At 30.7% G+C, this 23,681-nt stretch overlaps 1 protein-coding gene across 3 annotated transcripts in view; it reads left to right on the forward strand.

Moving 5' to 3' along the window:
- Positions 1-23,681, forward strand: part of unc-5 — a 181,167-nt gene that overhangs the window by 55,422 nt on the left and 102,064 nt on the right. The window contains exon 2 of one of the 3 annotated variants that reach the window (XM_073991363.1): positions 10,964-10,994. The exons of the other annotated variants lie outside the window; for them this stretch is intronic. The gene's annotated coding sequence lies outside the window, so the exon portion shown is untranslated. The remainder of the gene's footprint in view (positions 1-10,963; positions 10,995-23,681) is intronic. 3 annotated transcript variants of the gene reach the window in all.

The raw sequence follows: 23,681 nt of genomic DNA on the forward strand, positions 1-23,681 counted from the left end.
TTGAAAAATCCTCGTTTATTGAGGCCTTTGGCTGCTGAAAAAAAAATTTAAAAAATCCACGTTTATTGAAGCCTTTGGCTGCTGCAAAAAATCTTTAAAAATCCACGTTTATTGAGGTCTTTGGCTGCTGCAAAAAATCTTTAAAAATCCACGTTTATTGAGGCCTTTGGCTGCTGCAAAAAAATCTTTAAAAAATCCACGTTTATTGAGGCCTTTGGCTGCTGCAAAAAATCTTTAAAAACTCCACGTTTATTGAGGCCTTTGGCTGCTGCAAAAAATCTTTAAAAAAATCCACGTTTATTGAGGCCTTTGGCTGCTGCAAAAAATCTTTAAAAAATCCACGTTTATTGAGGCCTTTGGCTGCTGCAAAAAATCTTTCAAAAATCCACGTTTATTGAGGCCTTTGGCTGCTGCAAAAAATCTTTCAAAAATCCACATTTATTGTGGCCTTTGGTTGCTGCAAAAAATCTTTAAAAAATCCACGTTTATTGAGGCCTTTGGCTGCTGCAAAAAATCTTTAAAAAATCCACATTTATTGTGGCCTTTGGTTGCTCCAAAAAATCTTTAAAAAATCCACGTTTATTGAGGTCTTTGGCTGCTGCAAAAAATCTTTAAAAATCCACGTTTATTGAGGCCTTTGGCTGCTGCAAAAATTTATTAAAAAATCCACGTTTATTGAGGCCTTTGGCTGATGCAAAAAATCTTTAAAAAATCCACATTTATTGAGGCCTTTGGCTGCTGCAAAAAATCTTTAAAAAAATCAACGCTTATTGAGTCCATTGGCTGCTGCAAAAAATTTTTAAAAGATCCACGGTTATTGAGGCCTTTGTCTGCTGCAAAAAATATTTGAAAAATCCACGCTTATTGTGGCCTTTGGTTGCGTCAAAATATCGTTTAAAACATCCACGTTTATTGTGGTCTTTAATCTGGATTTTTTAGAGATTTTTTTTAAACATATCTTGCCTTATGTTTAATCAAATATTTAAATTTCTTATCAAATTTTTCTTAAATATTTCAATTATTTACCAAACTTTTGATTTGGTTTCGGTCTTCCTTTGTGATGTTCATCTCATCTCGCCTCATAAAATATAAACATAAAATATTATCAGCAAAAAAAATTGTCGGAATCTCCAAAAATTGTCCAGGAGACACAGTTCACATTAATTTAGATACCTTAAAGAAATGTTAATGTTAACCTCTGATAAGCATTCATTGGCTTGGATGTAACGGCATACATGGAAGAAATTTAATCTCAAATTTTATTTGAATACAAAAAAGAAAAAAAAACGAACTAAAGAGGAGATTCCCACATGAAGTGATTTGGAGGGCAATAAAAATAAAAACCACAAAACTATTTTTTATTGGCCATTCCGGCAAACACTTACCTTCTTTCACACACGAAAAATGGATTTATTATCTGTTGTCTGCTGCCTGGCCTGGCTGGGCCGCCTAACGTTCTCACTTATTTAGGTTAGTAAGGCATTTAAACGTGTTAGCTTAGGCTTAGCAGTTAAGCCTGAGGAACCAATAAAAAAAACGTAAGTGGAAAAATCTCTCAAATACGAATGAATATCTATGGTTTAGCTGATAACACAACTAAAGTTTCGGTCGTTTTATGTTTTCAAAATTATGCTATACTATGCTGACAAGAAGAGAAGCCACTTGTCTTCCGTCTGTCTACCCACCCGACCATAGATGACGACTACATGTTCCTGTGTGCTGTGGAAGTCTTTTTTTAAGTGGTGCTCTCGCTTTAAATTTGGAAAAAATCGATTGGCTGCATTTTATGGCTTAAGTCAATCGATTGGTTTCGGTTAAAATAATTACCATTTGTTGTTGTTGTTTTTGTTGCTGTTCTTTTCAAGTGTGTTACGTTGTTTGTTTTTGTTTGAAACTCAATTCAAATTTAGTTTAAGAATTCAATATAGAAGACCTAATAAATGTCTTAGTCCAAATCCCAAAGAAATAAATTCCAATTTTTAAAGAAAAAAAAAAAACGATTTAGAAACGATTCGTTTCCAATTGCTATAATTTATTTAAATAAAAAAAACACATATGATCCCCCATGTCTTTGAACTTAAGGACTCTTTCTATTCCAAAAACGTAACCTTCTCAACGACATCATCAATTTTCCTTCAAGGGGGAGGAGGGAGTTTCTTATACTACGATTGGATCATAAAAATGAGGATTTTTTTCCATGTATTTTAGAACAATTTGTTAGTCCAACCAACGAATGAATGTCAGAATGTAGTTTGACACTATAATTTGTATGTGAAATTAAATGCTGAAATGGTTTTTATAATGGTAGTAAAATCCCGTGGAATAATTGAGAGAGGGGGCCACGAAAGAAACGAGAACAACCATCAGAGGCGGCGGCATGTGTGTGTGGTAGGTATAACCCCTCTGCATTGTTCCGTGAATCCTTGCAATGATTAATGATATCTGTCTTATTTTATGGCATTTATTGTAAATATTCATACACTCATACATATGTACAGAAAGACATCCATCTCTACATAAAACACACATTATATTTGTAATACATTTTTTATACACATCAAAAAAAAAAAAAAATACTCTCATCATTCACTGGAGTTACATGTATTAATGTATTTTGTTGTTGTTGTTGTTTTTATGTTGAGTTCTTTTTTTCTCGGTGTTGTTGTTGTTGTCGAACAAATATCAATTCAATTGTGCTTTTATTATGTTGTTTTTGTTGTAGTACCACCATATAATTGTACACAATTTTATTAGAGAAGGAAAAAGTTCCTCTGCTGTTATAGAGGAGGCCACAGATGGAGTTTGTTCCATGGCAAATGGACAGTGGTTTCATAAGAAAATAAAAAAAATAATTAAAAAATCACAAAAAAACGTGGTTTTTTGGGAGCAACCAAAGGCCACCACAAACGTGGATTAAGCAATTTTATCAGCAATCAAAGGCCACAATAAACGTGGATTTTTAAAAGATTTTTTTCGAACAACCAAAGGTCACAATAAACGTGGATTTTTTAAAGATTTTTTCAAACAACCAAAGGCCACAATAAACGTGGATTTTTAAAAATTTTTTCAAACAACCAAAGTCACAATAAACTTGGATTTTTTAAAGATTTTTTCAAACAACCAAAGGCCACAATAAACTTGGATTTTTTAAAGATTTTTTCAAACAACCAAAGGCCACAATAAACTTGGATTTTTTAAAGATTTTTTTCAAACAACCAAAGGCCACAATAAACGTGGATTTTTAAAGATTTTTTCAAACAACCAAAGGCCACAATAAACGTGGATTTTTTAAAGATTTTTTCAAACAACCAAAGGCCACAATAAACGTGGATTTTTTAAAGATTTTTTCAAACAACCAAAGGCCACAATAAACGTGGATTTTTAAAGATTTTTTCGAACAACCTAAGGCCACAATAAACTTGGATTTTTTAAAGATTTTTTCAAACAACCAAAGGCCACAATAAACGTGGATTTTTAAAGATTTTTTCAAACAACCAAAGGCCACAATAAACGTGGATTTTTTAAAGATTTTTTCAAACAACCAAAGGCCACAATAAACGTGGATTTTTTAAAGATTTTTTCAAACAACCAAAGGCCACAATAAACGTGGATTTTTTAAAGATTTTTTCAAACAACCAAAGGCCACAATAAACGTGGATTTTTAAAGATTTTTTCGAACAACCTAAGGCCACAATAAACTTGGATTTTTTAAAGATTTTTTCAAACAACCAAAGGCCACAATAAACGTGGATTTTTTAAAGATTTTTTCGAACAAACAAAGGCCACAATAAACGTGGATTTTTTAAAGATTTTTTCAAACAACCAAAGGCCACAATAAACGTGGATTTTTTAAAGATTTTTTTAAACAACCAAAGGCCACAATAAACGTGTTTTTTTTAAAGATTTTTTTTGAGCAAACAAAGGCCACAATAAACGTGGATTTTTTAAAGATTTTTTTGAGCAAACAAAGGCTACAATAAACGTGGATTTTTTAAAGATTTTTTTGAGCAAACAAAGGCCACAATAAACGTGGATTTTTTAAAGATTTTTTTGAGCAAACAAAGGCCACAATAAACGTGGATTTTTTAAAGTTTTTTAACAGCCATCAAAGGCCACAATAAACGTGGATTTTTTTAAAGATTTTTTCAAACATCCAAAGGCCACAATAAACGTGGATTTTTTAAAGATTTTTTTTCAAACAACCAAAGGCCACAATAAACGTGAATTTTTTAAAGATTTGTTCAAACAACCAAAGGCCACCATAAACGTGGATTTTTTAAAGATTTATTGGAACAAACAAAGGTCACAATTTGATGGCTGCAAAAAATCTTTAAAAAATCCTCGTTTTTTGAGGACTTTGGCATCTGCAAAAAATCTTTAAAAATCCACGTTTATTGAGGCCTTTGGGTGATGCAAAAAAATCTTTAAAAATCCACGTTTATTGAGGCCTTTGGGTGATGCAAAAAAATCTTTAAAAAATCCACGTTTATTGTGACCTTGTGCTCCTCCAAAAATCTTTAAAAAATCCACGTTTATTGTGACCTTGTGCTCCTCCAAAAAATCTTTAAAAAATCCACGTTTATTGTGACCTTGTGCTTCTCCAAAAAATCTTTAAAAAATCCACGTTTATTGTGACCTTGTGCTCCTCCAAAAAATCTTTAAAAAATCCACGTTTATTGTGACCTTGTGCTCCTCCAAAAAATCTTTAAAAAATCCACGTTTATTGTGACCTTGTGCTCCTCCAAAAAATCTTTAAAAAATCCACGTTTATTGTGACCTTGTGCTCCTCCAAAAAATCTTTAAAAAATCCACGTTTATTGTGACCTTGTGCTCCTCCAAAAAATCTTTAAAAAATCCACGTTTATTGTGACCTTGTGCTTCTCCAAAAAATCTTTAAAAAATCCACGTTTATTGTGACCTTGTGCTCCTCCAAAAAATCTTTAAAAAATCCACGTTTATTGTGACCTTGTGCTCCTCCAAAAAATCTTTAAAAAATCCACGTTTATTGTGACCTTGTGCTCCTCCAAAAAATCTTTAAAAAATCCACGTTTATTGTGACCTTGTGCTCCTCCAAAAAATCTTTAAAAAATCCACGTTTATTGTGACCTTGTGCTCCTCCAAAAAATCTTTAAAAAATCCACGTTTATTGTGACCTTGTGCTCCTCCAAAAAATCTTTAAAAAATCCACGTTTATTGTGACCTTGTGCTTCTCCAAAAAATCTTTAAAAAATCCACGTTTATTGTGACCTTGTGCTCCTCCAAAAATCTTTAAAAAATCCACGTTTATTGTGACCTTGTGCTCCTCCAAAAAATCTTTAAAAAATCCACGTTTATTGTGACCTTGTGCTCCTCCAAAAAATCTTTAAAAAATCCACGTATACTGTGGTCTTTGGTTGCTTCAAAAAAATCTTTAAAAAATCCAAGTTTTCTGCGGCCTTTGGCGGCTCCGAAAAATCTTTAAAAATATCCACTTCTTTTGTGTTCTATGGTCCAAAAAACCTTTAAAATATCCACGTTTATTGTGGTCTATGGTTGCTCCAAAAACTCTTTAAAAAATCCAGGTACATTGTGGTCTTTGGTTGCGTTAAAAAATTGTAGACATGTCCATATATTTCTATAGAAAATTTTTCGATATATCGATATATTTCCATAGGAAATTTTTCAATATATCGATATATTTCCGTTGGAAATTTTTTGGTATATCGATATATTTCCATAGGAAATTTTTCGATACATCGATATATTTCCATAGGAAGTTTTTCGATATGTCGATATATTTTCATAGGAAATTTTTCGATATATCGATATATTTTCATAGGAAATTTTTCGATATGTCGATATATTTTCATAGGAAATTTTTCGATATATCGATATGTTTCAATAGAAAATTTTTCGATACATCGATATATTTTCATAGGAAATTTTTTGATATGTCGATATATTTTCATAGGAAAATTTTCGATACATCGATATATTCCCATAGGACATTTTTCGATATATTTCCATAGAAAATTTTTCGATATATCGATATATTTCCATAGGAAATTATTCGATATCGATAGATTTCCATAGAAAATTTTTCGATTTCGATGGATTTCCATAGGAAATTTTTCGATGTCCACAGATTTCCATAGGAAATTTTTCGATATCGATAGATTTCCATAGGAAATTGTTCGATATCGGTAGATTTAAATAGGAAATTGTTCGATATCGGTAGATTTAAATAGGAAATTTTTCGATATCGATAGATTTCCATAAAAAATTTTTTGATATCGATAGATTTCCATAGGAAATTTTTCGATATCGATAGATTTTTATAGGGAATTATTTGATATAGATAGATTTCCATAGGAAATTTTTCGATATCGATAGATATCCATAAGAAATTTTTCGATATCGATAGATTTCCATGGGAAATTTTTCGATATCGATATATTTCTACAGGAAATTTATCGATATCGATATATTTCTACAGGAAAATTTTCGATATCGATAGATTTCCATAGGAAATTTTTCGATATCGATAGATTTCCATAGGAAATTTTTCGATATCGATAGATTTCCATAGGAAATTTTTCGATATCGATAGATTTCCATAGGAAATTTTTCGATATCGATAGATTTCCATAGGAAATTTTTCGATATCGATAGATTTCCATAGGAAATTTTTCGATATCGATAGATTTCCATACGAGTTTTTTTCGATATCGATAAATTTCCATTGATCATTTCCATAGATCATTTTTTGATATCGATAGATTGCCATAGGAAATTTTTCGATATCGATAGATTTCCATAGGAAATATTTCGATAGCGATAGATTTCCATAGGAAATTTTTCGATATCGATATGTTTCTATAGGAACATTATGGATATATTTCTACTAAAAATATATCGATATACTTTAAGTTAAAATTTATCGATATATTTCCTTAAAATATTTAACGATATTTTTTGTCTTGGAAATTTCAGATTTGCCTTTGTTGTAAAATTATTTTCCAACCACTGTTCTGATGGACCAACAATTTAGTAGACTGTTTGCTTCGCTTTGTGCGGGACAGACGGACGGACGGACAATCCTAGCAAAGAACAAACATCATCTTAATTGGTCATGAGCAATTTATTAATAATTACTTTTTACATTTATTTACTATTGCTGGTCCGCAGAGAGTTCAGACTCGAGTAGAACTTATCTTACACATAGAACCGATTCCACGCTCACATGCACGAACACATACTTACATATGGATTTATTTTTGTAGGGTTTTTTGCTCTTCTGTGATAAAGAATTATATTTATTTGATTGTTGTTAAAGTTGATCATTATTAGGTTAAAGTGGTGAGTGAAGTGAAGAAAAACGTCTAGAAAAAAAAACAAGGGCCTGATAGTCCAGATGATGATGAGTTATATTCCGGATGCTAGCTAGTTCCCCACTCTATTCGAGAAGATAGGCAGGCTAGCCTACATGACAGTACCAGTCAATCAAAATGAACAATAAAATAAAAGGATAGGATGAGATAGGGAAGGGGAGCAACAATCTCACATGAAGATAACTTGAAGTGTTTTTTCAACAAAAGAAAGTCATTCTATCCATGGCCCCAAACTTTGGTTAAGGGCAGAAAAACTATGAGAACCTTGGTGTTTCTTTATTTTTTGTGATTCTCCTTTCATTTCATTTCAATTGTAGAACATTTGTGAATGGTGGGGCAAAAGATATGTGAACGAATGAATGAGCGAATGAATGACTCTATGAATGGAAGTAGAAATATTAATCACACGCATTCACATTACTCTAACCAAGGACTGCTGCAGGAAAAAAAAAACACGACATGGCATACGACCACCACAATAACATCAACTAGGGGCCCGAGCATCATCATCCTCAGCAGCTTCAAAAAGCAAAGGAAAAAAGTCGTCAGCATTATTACAAAAAATAAGCATTTGCTTCTGTTTTTAAGTGTTGGCATGGGGGGAACAGACCTTAGCATCGACAAACTGATGAATGATGGGGACTAGCGACTGACTGACTGTTTGACTGAGTGACTGATGCCACCACAGTTAGTAAGTGTTTGCTGTCAGCCTGCCACTTTTTTCGGGCATTATTTTGGCTTGTTGTTTAACGCCATGCCAGAGCACGGCCGGCCGTGTTGTTCGAACACCATTTTGAGGGTTGTTTTTTTTTTTTATTCGGCGTGTTTTTTTTTTCAAGTATATCGGAATAAAATTGAAACACTACTATTACTGATGCTGCTCTTGTTGTTGCTCTTAAAATTATGTGAATGAGGCAGATGCATCCGAAAAAAAAACACCAACTGTGGAGGGTTGTTGTACGGAACTGAATAGAAATTAATTTGACAGTGGAAATCAATTTGACATTTGTAAGTGGCTGTTTTTTTTTGCTGTGTTGTGAATAAGAATGCTGTCATCTTTTGGGATAACTAATGAATATCTAATTTAAATATTTTCAAAACTTTCCCATTTTTGTTTTGTAATTTTAAACTTGTCAAATGACAACTAAATTTTGTTAATTGAAGGGAAATGTTACAGAAAAAAGAAATATAGGCAAAGAGGGTATTCAAGTTTGAAGGGGCAAATATGTAGAAAATGTATATATAGGAAATTTTTCGATATATCGATATATTTCCATGGGAAATTTTTCGATACATCGATATATTTCCATGGGAAAGTTTTCGATATATCGATATATTTCAATAGTAAATTTTTTCGATATCGAAATATTTCAATAGGAAATTTTTCGATATCGAAATATTTCTATAGGAAATTTTTCGATATCGGTATATTTCTATAGGAAATATTTCGATATCGATATATTTCTATAGGAAATATTTCGATATCGATATATTTCTATAGGAAATTTTTCGATATCGATATATTTCTATAGGAAATATTTCGATATCGATATATTTCTATAGGAAATATTTCGATATCGATATATTTCTAATATTTCGATATCGATATATTTCTATAGGAAATATTTCGTTATCGATATATTTCTATAGGAAATATTTCGTTATCGATATATTTCTATAGGAAATATTTCGTTATCGATATATTTCTATAGGAAATATTTCGTTATCGATATATTTCTATAGGAAATATTTCGATATCGATATATTTCTATAGGAAATATTTCGATATCGATATATTTCTATAGGAAATATTTCGATATCGATATATATTTCTATAGGAAATTTTTCGATATCGATAGATTTCCATAGGAAATTTTTCGATATCGATAGATTTCCATAGGAAATTTTTCGATATCGATAGATTTCCATAGGAAATTTTTCGATTTCGATAGATTTCCATAGGAAATTTTTCGATATCGATAGATTTCCATAGGAAATTTTTCGATATCGATAGATTTCCATAGGAAATTTTTCGATATCGATAGATTTCCATAGGAAAATTTTCGATTTCGATAGATTTCTATAGGAAATATTTCGATATCGATATATTTCTATAGGAAATATTTCGATATTGATTATACTTCTCCACTGTGCCATTGTTAACCCACTAGACAGTCATACCAAACCTCCTAGTAGGCCAGCCAGCACACACACGAAGAGGGAGACTTAAAATCAGGCAATACTCCTTCCATCCAACAAAACTGTCGCGTCGTCTATGACCGCATATGAATATGAATTGTTCAAATACTCAAAATTCCTGTTTTTTTTTTGACTACTCAGAAAAATATGTGGAGTAGGATCTGGTACAATTTTTTTAAGTATTTCATTTTGTATTGGACAAGGACGACTTCTGAAACGGGATGAGAGTATGTGCTTATGCTTGCAATTTTGAAGCATCACTCATAAAGTATTACAAATTTATTTCAAAATTGAAAAATGTGAATTGAAAACAACAAGAGCAGGAGGGAAGCCCACAACTGCAAAAACAGCGGCGACAAAATAAGTACCCCCTCTGCTCAATAGCAAAGCAAAAAAATAAACAACAAATTATTGTTAAAGCAAAGAAAGCAAAGGACCAAGACAGAAGACGAAGAAGAAAATGAAAACAGTTCCCAAAACCATGTCGCCTTTATGTCAAAATTTTTATGGGTTTTCATGAGACCATTTCAATCACATCACTTCACATTCTCAACATCCTTATGCAAAGTACTCGACATAAAGCCCTCCACACTCCACTCCATACCTCGGCAGTCAGTCCTCACATAGCCCAGTAGTACACCCCAGCTTCTTCTTCTTCTAGTTAGACATTTGCAACAACTCCCTCACATAAGTATTTTCCATTTTAAAATTTCTTTTGTTCCATAAATAAAACATTCATTCCTTCCTCTGCCATTTCCTTTATGACGGCTTCCCTCTCTCTCCCGTAGATTTGTTTCTAGTACTCACTCCGTAGTAGGTTTTGAAAACGTAAAGAATTTTTTAACATTGGCATTTCAGAAAAAGTATTGTCAAAGTGCTAAATGAAGAGGAGTTTTACTGGAGAGTGTTTGATGTAAATGGGCTTTAGGAGGAAAGGGGGGAGGAGTGGGATGCAATACCTATGATGATGATGACAATGTTGATGCTGCCGCCCGCCGTTATTATTCGAATGGTGTTGGCGATGATGGTTTTGGGAAATACAAGGAACTTTGGAGACATTAGAGTTGAGTGGTGGATGTTGTTGCTGTTTTGTCGTTTTCTGTTCATGTGTGTGTGTGTGAGTGGGTCATAGACAAGAAGGGGGACAATTGGAAAATAAAGCTGTCACGTCAAGGAATTGTGGACGGGGTAGAAATTATATGTGTTCTATGCTATTCTCTATGTGGAGCATGCCAAGACAATGATGCTAAAGAGCACAGTGGCAGTAATTAAGTGAATGGTGGAAAGTTAGATTTGAGTTTAAGAAAGACTCTATTGCATACTCTAAGTGGGAGAAAAGTTTTGAACATTTTAAATAAAAAATTGAACTAATTTTTTTTGTTCTTCTATTACAGGTATGTCTACATTTCTGTTTCTCCACATTTGGTAAGTTTCAATTGGAATTGTTTAGGATTTTCGAAATGGAGAGCAAAGAAATATTAAAATTCAATGTTTTCCAGAGATACATATAAAGTGCATAGAACTTGGGTCAATTTATGGGGGTTTCTGGGAAATGTCTATAGGAAATTTATTGAAAACTTTCCCAATGAAATCCCTTTATATCGTTAAATGTCCTATAGAAATTTATCGGTATCGATTAATGTCTTTCTAAAGAAAAATTATCGATATATAAAAATTTTCTAAGGAAAAATTATCGATATCGAACAATTTTCTAAAGAAAAATTATTTCTGAAAAAATGTTATCGATATCGAAAAATTTTCTAAAGAAAAATTATCGATATCGAAAAATTTTCTAAAGAAATATTATGGATATCGAAAAATTTTCTAAAGAAAAATTATCGATATCGAAAAATTTTCTAAAGAAAAATTATCGATATCGAAAACTTTTCTAAAGAAAAATTATAGATATCGAAAACTTTTCTAAAGAAAAATTATCGATATCGAAAACTTTTGTAAAGAAAAATTATCGATATCGAAAACTTTTGTAAAGAAAAATTATCGATATCGAAAACTTTTCTAAAGAAAAATTATCGATATCGAAAACTTTTCTAAAGAAAAATTATCGATATCGAAAACTTTTCTAAAGAAAAATTATCGATATCGAAAACTTTTCTAAAGAAAAATTATCGATATCGAAAACTTTTCTAAAGAAAAATTATCGATAGCGAAAACTTTTCTAAAGAAAAATTATCGATATCGAAAACTTTTCTAAAGAAAAATTATCGATATCGAAAACTTTTCTAAAGAAAAATTATCGATAGCGAAAACTTTTCTAAAGAAAAATTATCGAAAACTTTTCTAAAGAAAAATTATCGAAAACTTTTCTAAAGAAACATTATCGATAGCGAAAACTTTTCTAAAGAAAAATTATCGATATCGAAAACTTTTCTATAGAAAAATTATCGATGTCGAAAAATTTTCTAATGAAAAATTATCGATATTGAAAAATTTTCTAAAGAAAAATTATCGATATTGATAAATTTTCTAAAGAAAAATTATCGAAAAATTTCTAACGAAAAATTATCGATATCGAAAAATAAATTTTTCTAAAGAAAAATTATCGATATCAAAAAATTTTCGAAAGAAAAATTATCGACATCGAAAACTTTTCTAAAGAAAAATTATCGATATCGAAAAATTTTCTAAAGAAAAATTATCGATATCGAAAACTTTTCTAAAGAAAAATTATCGAAAACTTTTCTAAAGAAAAACTTTTCTAAAGAAACATTATCGATAGCGAAAACTTTTCTAAAGAAAAATGATCGATATCGAAAACTTTTCTATAGAAAAATTATCGATATCGAAAATTTTTCTATAGAAAAATTATCGATGTCGAAAAATTTTCTAAAGAAAAATTATCGATATTGAAAAATTTTCTAAAGAAAAATTATCGATATTGACAAATTTTCTAAAGAAAAATTATCGAAAAATGTCTAACGAAAAATTATCGATATCGAAAAATAAATTTTTCTAAAGAAAAATTATCGACATCGAAAACTTTTCTAAAGAAAAATTATCGATATCGAAAACTTTTCTAAAGAAAAATTATCGATAACGAAAACTTTTCTAAAGAAAAATTATGGATATCGAAAACTTTTCTAAAGAAAAATTATCGATAACGAAAACTTTTCTAAAGAAAAATTATCGATATCGAAAACTTTTCTAAAGAAAAATTATCGATATCGAAAACTTTTCTAAAGAAAAATTATCGAAAACTTTTCTAAAGAAAAATTATCGATATCGAAAACTTTTCTAAAGAAAAATTATCGATATCGAAAACTTTTCTAAAGAAAAATTATCGAAAACTTTTCTAAAGAAAAATTATCGATAACGAAAACTTTTCTAAAGAAAAATTATGGATATCGAAAACTTTTCTAAAGAAAAATTATCGATAACGAAAACTTTTCTAAAGAAAAATTATCGATATCGAAAACTTTTCTAAAGAAAAATTATCGATATCGAAAACTTTTCTAAAGAAAAATTATCGATATCGAAAACTTTTCTAAAGAAAAATTATCGATATCGAAAACTTTTCTAAAGAAAAATTATCGATATCGAAAACTTTTCTAAAGAAAAATTATCGATATCGAAAACTTTTCTAAAGAAAAATTATCGATATCGAAAACTTTTCTAAAGAAAAATTATCGATATCGAAAACTTTTCTAAAGAAAAATTATCGATATCGAAAACTTTTCTAAAGAAAAATTATGGATATCGAAAACTTTTCTAAAGAAAAATTATGGATATTGAAAACTTTTCTATCGAAAACTTTTCTAAAGAAAAATTATCGATATCGAAAACTTTTCTAAAGAAAAATTATCGATATCGAAAACTTTTCTAAAGAAAAATTATCGATATCGAAAACTTTTCTAAAGAAAAATTATCGATATCGAAAACTTTTCTAAAGAAAAATTATCGATATCGAAAACTTTTCTAAAGAAAAATTATCGATATCGAAAACTTTTCTAAAGAAAAATTATCGATATCGAAAACTTTTCTAAAGAAAAATTATCGATATCGAAAACTTTTCTAAAGAAAAATTATCGATATCGAAAACTTTTCTAAAGAAAAATTATCGATATCGAAAACTTTTCTAAAGAAAAATTATCGATATCGAAAACTTTTCTAAAGAAAAATTATCGATATCGAAAACTTTTCTAAAGAAAAATTATCGATATCGAAAACTTTTCTAAAGAAAAATTATCGATATCGAAAACATTTCTAATGAAAAATTATCGATATCGAAAACTTTTCTAAAGAAAAATTATCGATATCGAAAACTTTTCTAAAGAAAAATTATCGATATCGAAAACTTTTCTAAAGAAAAATTATCGATATCGAAAACTTTTCTAAAGAAAAATTATCGATATCGAAAACTTTTCTAAAGAAAAATTATCGATATCGAAAACTTTTCTAAAGAAAAATTATCGATATCGAAAACTTTTCTAAAGAAAAATTATCGATATCGAAAACTTTTCGAAAGAAAAATTATCGATATCGAAAACTTTTCGAAAGAAAAATTATCGATATCGAAAACTTTTCTAAAGAAAAATTATCGATATCGAAAACTTTTCTAAAGAAAAATTATCGATATCGAAAACTTTTCTAAAGAAAAATTATCGATATCGAAAACTTTTCTAAAGAAAAATTATCGATATCGAAAACTTCTCTAAAGAAAAATGATCGATATCGAAAACTTTTCTAAAGAAAAATTATCGATATCGAAAACTTTTCTAAAGAAAAATTATCGATATCGAAAACCTTTCTAAAGAAAAATTATCGATATCGAAAACTTTTCTAAAGAAAAATTATCGATATCGAAAACTTTTCTAAAGAAAAATTATCGATATCGAAAACTTTTCTAAAGAAAAATTATCGATATCGAAAACTTTTCTAAAGAAAAATTATCGATATCGAAAACTTTTCTAAAGAAAAATTATCGATATCGAAAACTTTTCTAAAGAAAAATTATCGATATCGAAAACTTTTCTAAAGAAAAATTATCGATATCGAAAACTTTTCTAAAGAAAAATTATCGATATCGAAAACTTTTCTAAAGAAAAATTATCGATATCGAAAACTTTTCTAAAGAAAAATTATCGATATCGAAAACTTTTCTAAAGAAAAATTATCGATATCGAAAACTTTTCTAAAGAAAAATTATCGATATCGAAAACTTTTCTAAAGAAAAATTATCGATATCGAAAACTTTTCTAAAGAAAAATTATCGATATCGAAAAGTTTTCTAAAGAAAAATTATGTATATCGAAAACTTTTCTAAAGAAAAATTATCGATATCTAAAAGTTTTTCATATCGATCTATTAATATATAGTATTTTCGAATTCCATTCTGTAATAAAAATGTTTAAATTTGTGCTTTTAAAAACCCCTCGTTGCCCTCTCAAGGGTATAATGCCTTGTAATCACCAAATAAATTCCTTCGTTTTTTTCTGGACAATTACCCAAACAAGGGGTTGAGGATTATATCCAAATCTATGGAATAGTGATTACAAAAAGTTTATTTTCTTTTTGTTCCATAAGAACAAACGACCTGCCAACCCCGAACTAAGAAACAAAAGCAAAACAAAAAATACAATATTTTGAAAAATCAATCACATGTTTATTATTGAATAGCGAGCGGCGGATCGGCTTATGTCATGCCACATCTGTGATTGACTCTTTGTCTTGTCTTGGAAACATTACAAATCCTCTTGATTAATTTTCAACTTGCTTGTTGTTGTTGCGTTTTTTCTTCTTTGTATGAAACTCATCTACGGATAGTTAACACGCTTGCCATTGTTATTGAGGTTAGCTTTTATCGGGCGATTATTGTTGGTGGCATGCGGTGTGGTTGAAACCCACTGTGTTCAACGCCATTCATTGATGCCAACCAAAAACCAGTCAATGGTGAAATAAAAGTGATTTTGATTTTTATTTTAATTCAGAAAGAAGGGAGATTTTTTATTGTTTGGTGCATTGTAGTATTCCTCCTCATCATCATCGGCATCATCATCTGTTGTTATTTTCTCGTCAGACACTTGAAACAGGCCTCCTTGATTTTATTCAATCTCAAACTTAAGAACAGGGAGCTGGTTGGTTTGATGAACAATTCATTGGGTTTTTCAATTATTCGCCAAAGAATAAAGAAATGAAATGTGAATTAAAAAAAGGAACACAGGAACCTGTATGGCCCAACACACCAACTCTCCTCTCCTTTTGTCCACATCCAAGCATGCATACAAACAATATACATGTGTAGTTTTAACAATGGCTGAAAGAAATCTCATATAAAACTGTCGTTTACACCAAACTATTCGCCTCTGAAATGGAACATCAATAATGGAAAATGTAGCACTCCTCCTCCTCCCCCCTACACTACAAAATTTCCAGTTTCCTAACAAGCTACCAAAATAGTTGTGTTGTGTCGTGTTGTGTGAGTGACAGGGAAAGAGGGAGGAGGTCAAAAAGTTGCCTTTTTTAAATCCTCTTCAAATGCCGAAAAATTGGAAATCTAATAAAAATACTTTTATTGAGACTACAAATGGACCAAATTTTCGTTTTAGAGATACTTAAGCCTTATATGGACGGATGGATGGGCATGGGATGTTCATAAAGCTTAAAAACATATTCCATGTTATATTGTATGTATGTAGAAGCTGTGCAGGCTGAGTGCTATTTGATGATTTTTCTTCTTCTTCTTCTGAAAGTGAGAGAGGTTAAAACTTCAATAAAACACAGCCGTGTCAACGAAAGTGCCGGGCAACGGCGGCGGCAAAGTACACACAAAGTCCAAAAGCAAATAAACAAATCTGTTTGTTTTGGTTAAAGTTTGTTAAAGTTATACACCTCCCTCCCCCTCTCCCCACCCCTCCATCAATACGCCTCCGCCTTTAACTATATCCCAGGCATTCAGGCAATGCATCATCTTTTGCCGATGACATGTCATACGGTCGGCTTTTGTTTTTGTTAAAAATCATTCTCCACTTTATGGACGACCTCTGAACGCAGTTCCAAAGATAAATCATAAAATCCCTCAAATAGCAACAACAACATCACCATCCACATATATGAACTCTAAAAATAACACCTTTTTGAATGGAGTGGCCGCCTGGTGTTGCTACTCCTCCACCATTGTGTTGTTGTGTGCGACGTTGTAGGGAATTGTTGTTGACATGCTGCTTCTTTGGGTGTTAATACTGTTGTTGGTGTTGTTGTTGCTGCCGCTGTAGTATTATTAAGTTTTTAAGTTCACTTTATGACAAATATTGTTGTAAATCTCCAACAGAAACATAAAAAAACAATACAAACAAAGAAAAAAACAACAAAAGCCCATGAAGAGACAAGTTAATAAAAAAAACCGTTCCAAATGCAGGGGAGGGGAAGAAAGTGAAATGTGGAAATATAAGTGAAATTTAGGCCTTATAGAGGCCTACAAAGGTAACCTAAAGATATTGTCTTAGAAAACCAAAAAAAAAAATTAAATTTCTATAGGAAACTTTTCGAATTTTTCCGATATCGATAAATTTCTATAGAAATTTTATCGATATCGGAAAAATTTCCTATAGAAATTTTATCGATATCGGAAAAATTTCCTATAGAAATTTTATCGATATCGGAAAAATTTCCTATAGAATTTTTAGCGTTATCGGAAAAATTTCCTATAGAAATTTTATCGATATCCGAAAATTTTCCTATAGAAATTTTATCGATATCGGAAAAATTTCCTATAGAAATTTTATCGATATCGGAAAAATTTCCTATAGAAATTTTATCGATATCGGAAAAATTTCCTATAGAAATTTTATCGATATCGGAAAAAATTCCTATACAAATTTTATCGATATCGGAAAGATTTCCTGTAGAAATTTTATTGATATCGGTAAAATTTCCTATAGAGATTTTATCGATATCGAAAAAATTTCCGATAGAAGTTTATCGGAAAGATTTCGTATAGCAATTTCATCGATATCGGAAAAATTTCCTATAGCAATTTTATCGATATCGGAAAAATTTCCTCTAGAAATCTTATCGATGTCGGAAAAATTTCCTATAGAAATTTTATCGATATCGGAACAATTTCCTATAGAAATTTTTTCGATATCGGAAAATTTCCAATAGAAATTTTATCGATATCTGAAAAGTTTTATCGATGTCGGAAAAATACCGGAAAATTTTCCTATAGAAATTTTATCAATTTTAGAAAATTTTCCTATAGAAATTTTATCGATATCGGAAAAATTCCTATTGAAATTTTATGGATATCGGAAAAATTTCCTATAGAGATTTTATCGATATCGAAAAAATTTCCGATAGAAGTTTTATCGATGTCGGAAAAATATCGGAAAAATTTCCTATAGAAATTTTTTCGATATCGGAAAAATTTCGTATTGAAATTTTATGGATATCGGAAAAATTTCCTATAAAGATTTTATCGATATCGGAAAAATTTCCTATAGAAGTTTTATCGATATCGGAAAAATATCGGAAAAATTTCCTATAGAAATTTTTTCGATATCGTAAAACATATCCTATAGAAATTTTATCGATATCGGAAAAATATCTAATAGAAATTTTATCGATATCGGAAAAATTTCCTATAGAAATTTTATCGATATCGGAAAAATTTGCTATAGAAATTTTATCGATATCGGAAAATTTTCCTATAGAAATTTTATCGATATCAAAAAAATTTCTTATAGGAATTAATCTATATATCGGACAAAAATTCCTATAGAATTTTATTGATATATGGGGAAAAGTTCCTATAGAAATTTATCGATACGTCGAAATAATTTCCTATAGAAATTTTATCGATATCGGAAAAATTTCCTATAGAAATCGTTTTGGTGTCTGACAAATTTCCTAAAAATGTATCGATATCAGAAAATGTTCCAAAAGAAATTTATCGATATCGAATATAGTCCTAAAGAAATTTATCGATGTGCGAAATTTTTCCTAAGAAAGTTATCGATATCCAAAAAATTTCATAAAAAAATTATCGATATAGAAAAATCTCCTATAGAAATTTACCGATATATGGGACAAAATTTCCTATAGAAATTTGTCTGTATATGGGAAAAATTTCCTTTAGAAATTTATCGATGTATCGAAAAAGGTTTCCATAGAGTTTTATCGACATATCGAAACAATTTACTACAGGAATTTATAAATATACCGATAAAAATCCTATAGAAATGTTCGATAAATCGAATGAATGTCTTATAGAAATTTATCGATATATCGAAAAAATTTCCTAGAGAAATTGATCGATTTATCGAAAAATTTCCTATACAAATTTATCGATACATCGAAAAAATTTCTTACATAAATTTACCGATATATGGAAAAATTTCCTATAGAAATTTATCGATATATCGAGAAAAAAATTTCCCTTAGACATTTATCGATATATTGAAAAAATTTCCTATAGAAATTTATCGATATATCGAAAACCTTTTTCCTATAGAAATTTATTGATATATCGACCAAATTTCCAATAGAAATCGATGTATCGAAGAAAAAATCTATAGAAATTTTTTCAATATCGACAATTTTTCAGGGCATTTTTCGGAAACTTTTCGGAAATTGATAAATTTCTTTTGGAAATTTTACGGATATCGATTGCTACAGGAATTTTGTTTTCGATATCGATAAAATTTCTATAGGAAAATTTCCGATATCGATTATATTTCCATAGGAAATTTTTCCGATATCGATAAAATTTCGATAGGAAATTTTTCCGATATCGATAAAATTTCGATAGGAAATTTTTCCGATATCGATAAAATTTCGATAGGAAATTTTTCCGATATCGATAAAATTTCTATAGGAAATTTTTCCGATATCGATAAAATTTCTATAGGAAATTTTTCCGATATCGATAAAATTTCTATAGGAAATTTTTCCGATATCGATAAAATTTCTATAGGAAATTTTTCCGATATCGATAAAATTTCTATAGGAAATTTTTCCGATATCGATAAAATTTCTATAGGAAATTTTTCCGATATCGATACAATTTTTCCGATATCGATAAAATTTCTATAGGAAATTTTTCGGATATCGATAATATTTCTAAAAGAAAATTTTCGGATATCGATAAAATTTCTATAGGAAATTTTTCCGATATCGATAAAATTTCTATAGGAAATTTTTCCGATATCGATAAAATTTCTATAGGATATGTTTTTCGATATCGATTAAATTTCCGATATCGATAAAACTTCTGTAGGTATTATTTCTATAGGAAATTTTTCCGATATTTATAAAACTTCTATACGAAAATTTTCGATAAGATTTCTATAGGAATTTTTTCCGATATCGATAAAACTTCTATAGGAAATTTTGGTCGATATCGATAAAATTTCGATAGGAAATTTTTCCGATAATGATAAAATTTCATAGGAATATTTTATCTATATCGAAACAATTTCCTATAAGATTTTGATCGATTTTTTTTATCGATAAAATTTCTTTAGCAAACTTTTCCGATATCGATAACACTTCTATATGAAGTTTATCCGATATCGTTAAAATTTCTATAGGAAAATTTTCCGCTATAGCGGTAAATTTCTATACGATTTTTTTTGGTATTTTCGAAGATATGCAAAAGGGTTTCTGGAAGAAGACCACGAGGATCTTCTCAAGGCTTCGAGAAGATCAAAAGAGTCTTCACATAGAAGACCCAAGGGCCTTCCCAAAGAAGACCACAGGGTCTTCTCTTAGAAGACCACAGGGTCGTTTCTTAGAAGACAATAGGGACTTCTCTAAGAAGACCAATGGCTCTTCTTACGGAAGTCCAAAATGTCTTTTTTTTAGACGACCAAAGGTTGTCGCATAGAAGAGTAAAGGGTCTTCTAATAGAATACCAAATGGTCTTCACTTAGAAGACCAATGGTCGTCTTATAGAAGACCAATGGTCTTCTTTTAGAAGACCAAAGGTTTTTCTGTTTGAAGAACAAAGGGTCTTCTTTGTTGTGTTTTTCAATTGTGTGATTTACCAAAAGGCCTCCCTCCTCCAGGGCCTTTCTCGCACCCTTTCCTCTTCGAAAAAACATATTTTCAACTATACATCAAAAAAGTCCATCAGATGTTAATACTCTACACACATTAACATGTCAATGTAAGCTTTCCGCGTGTAGAGATAAGTTTGTGTACAGGCGAGTGGGAGTGTATGAGAATTTGTATATATTTAAACAGGTGGAGTTTTTCACAGTTATTTTAAAATTTGTCAAATAGATTGAGAAAATATGAGGGGTGGCGGTGAACACAGGAGTGGATTTAATGGATATTTTCCATTATTGTTAAGAAGGGCACAGAGGAAAACAAAACAACAAAACATCCTCATCACCATCACCATACATACAAATAAATGTATGTATGTTTTCCTTGTTGTTGTTACAAATATAGATATTTTTTTCTAAAGAACCTCCAATTCAAAAAATGAAAAAATTTTCCATATAGAGGATTATTCTGGGAATATGTCGTTTTTTATTGTTGATGAAGCTGTTGTTGTATTGTTTTTTTTTTGTTCATAAAAAATTAAAATTAAAAATGTGAAAATCCCTACTAAGCATTTTTTTAAATTTATTTTTAGTTCCTTTTTCATTTTTTAAAACACAAAAAAGGAAATGAAAACAAATCATTTGTTGTTTGCAGTGGGGTTGGGGTGAGGAGGGAGGGTGGTGGTGGTTGACTGTAGGTGGATTTCGATTGTTTGTTAAAAAAAACATATTTTATTTTCCGGCTCACAAAAAGGTGATGACTTCCTCTCTAATGAGCTTATTTAGTTGTCATTTTGTTATTTATTTATAAACAAATGGTAATTATTTGAATCCGAGCATGAGATGACATGATTGTTTTGCATTCAATTCCAATACCACTTCCAACATCCATGCATACACCGAGTACATCTCTTGTTTTATTGATTGGTTGGGGATTATGTGGAAGGATAGTTTTTGTGAGATGAGGAGGGAGGGGGTGAAAGCGTGGGGTGGTGGAGCTCGTGTCGTAGATTTTTCTTCTTTTATTTTGGATGAAATAAATTTGATATTTTTTTCATTTGTTTAGTAAACTTCCAGCCTTGCAGATGACCTGTGGCATTCGGTTTAAGAAAATAAAGTGAAATTAAGAAAACAATATTTCTTTTTAATAAATAAAAAAAAAAAATAATATTAATTTAAATATAATATAAGTAAATAAGAATAATATTATAAATTAAAATATTGAAAGTGTTTTTGTTTAATTTTGTGAAATTGTTATAGTGAAGTTAACGTGAAATATAAATTATAAAATACAAAAATAATCAAAAAGTTAAAAAAAAAATTGTTTTGTGTAACACAGATTAAATTATTGTAAAATAATTAATAATTATTATAAAATAAAGCAAATTTCAAAACATAAAGTGACAATAATTCTGCTGTGTTCTATAAATCGGTGGTCTTCTGAAATGAATCAAAATTAGGCAACAAGTTTTTCATACCACAACTACATCTAGTGTTTGAAAGCTTTCTATAGCAAATATCTGGTTTTGAAAAAAAAAACAAGTTGATCCTTCCGGAGGTAATTTCGTGTAAAACGCCTATTGATATAGAATACAAATAGTTAAAACTAAAATTAAATATGTTTCAATTTATTTTCAAATTTGTGTGCAAACATTCTTAGGTTGTAATAAATAAAACAATTAAATACTTACTTACTTACTTAGCTGGCCCATTACAGAACATTTGTTCCATAGGCCGAACTAAGAAAAGATCTCCATTTCTCTTTATTTGTTGCTTCGCACTCTGGAATACCGCGCCTTTTCATCTCTTCATCCACTTGTTTGCGCCATCTATTCCTTGGCCTGGCAATTCTGCGTGTACCGCCAAGCGGTCCGTATTTATACACGCCTTTTTAGCGGGTTCATCATCGCTCATTCTTATGATATGGCCTAGCCAACGCAATCGCTGCATCTCGATGCGTTTAACTATATTGATGTCGTTGTATAGCAGATAAAGCTCGTTGTTCATGCGACGTCGATATTCACCTTCAACGCCAATTGGTCCGTTGATCTTTCGAAGAATTTTTCTCTCAAACACACCAAGCACTGCCATTTCAGCTTGCGCAAGTACCCAGGCTTCGGAGCCATACATAAGCACGGGTAGTATCAGTGTTTTGTAGAGGGTTATTTTTGTTTGACGAGATGTGGCTTTGTTTTTGAACTGCTTACTTAAACCAAAGTAGCATCTTTTGGCCAATACAATTCTTCTTTTTATTTCACAACTGATGTCGTTTGTTGTGTTTACGGAGGTGCCGAGGTAGACGAAGTCTTTTACTACCTCAAAATTATAGGAACCAACTTCCACAGTTGGTCCGAGCTCAATGGACGCATTGCGCGTCGACACCATTAACTTTGTCTTCTCACCGTTTACCGCCAGACCCACTTTAGCAGATTCTCCTTCGACTACTTCTTTTACTGATCGGCCCATGATGTCTATATCATCAGCATAAGCAAGTAACATGTGGCTATTGGTGTAGATTGTGCCACTTCTTTTGACATTTGCCTCTCGTATAACCTTTTCCAGCAGGATGTTGAAAAGATCACACGAAAGGCTGTCTCCTTGTCTGAAACCTCTTTTGGTACAAAACTCTTCGGAGAGGTTCTTTGCTATTTTAACTGAGGACCTCGTGTCAGTTAAAGTCATTTTACAAAGCCGGTTGAGCTTTGCGGGGATACCAAATTCAGACATTGCATGGAATACCTTTGAACGCAGCGGGCTGTCGAAGGCTGCTTTATAATCGACAAAAAGGTGGTAGATGTCGATCTGCATCTCTTGGGTCTTTTCCAGGATTTGCCGCAAGGTAAATATCTGGTCAATGGTGGACTTACCAGGTCTAAAGCTGCATTGGTATGGTCCAATTATGTCGTTGACCATAGGCTTTAGTCGTTCGCACAATATCTCTGACACGATCTTGTAGGCAATATGGTGTTGACTTATGCCCCTATAGTTAGATCATACAGTCTTATCTCCCTTCTTGTGGACTGGGCACAGGATACTCAGGTACTCGGGTACTCGTTCTTCCTGCCAGATGGTGCTAACTAGCTGATGAATACACCGGTTTTGAACAGCT

Source organism: Musca autumnalis, unplaced genomic scaffold, assembly GCF_047663935.1.
Source record: "Musca autumnalis isolate F117 unplaced genomic scaffold, ASM4766393v1 scaffold_5, whole genome shotgun sequence".
NCBI lineage: Eukaryota > Metazoa > Arthropoda > Insecta > Diptera > Muscidae > Musca > Musca autumnalis.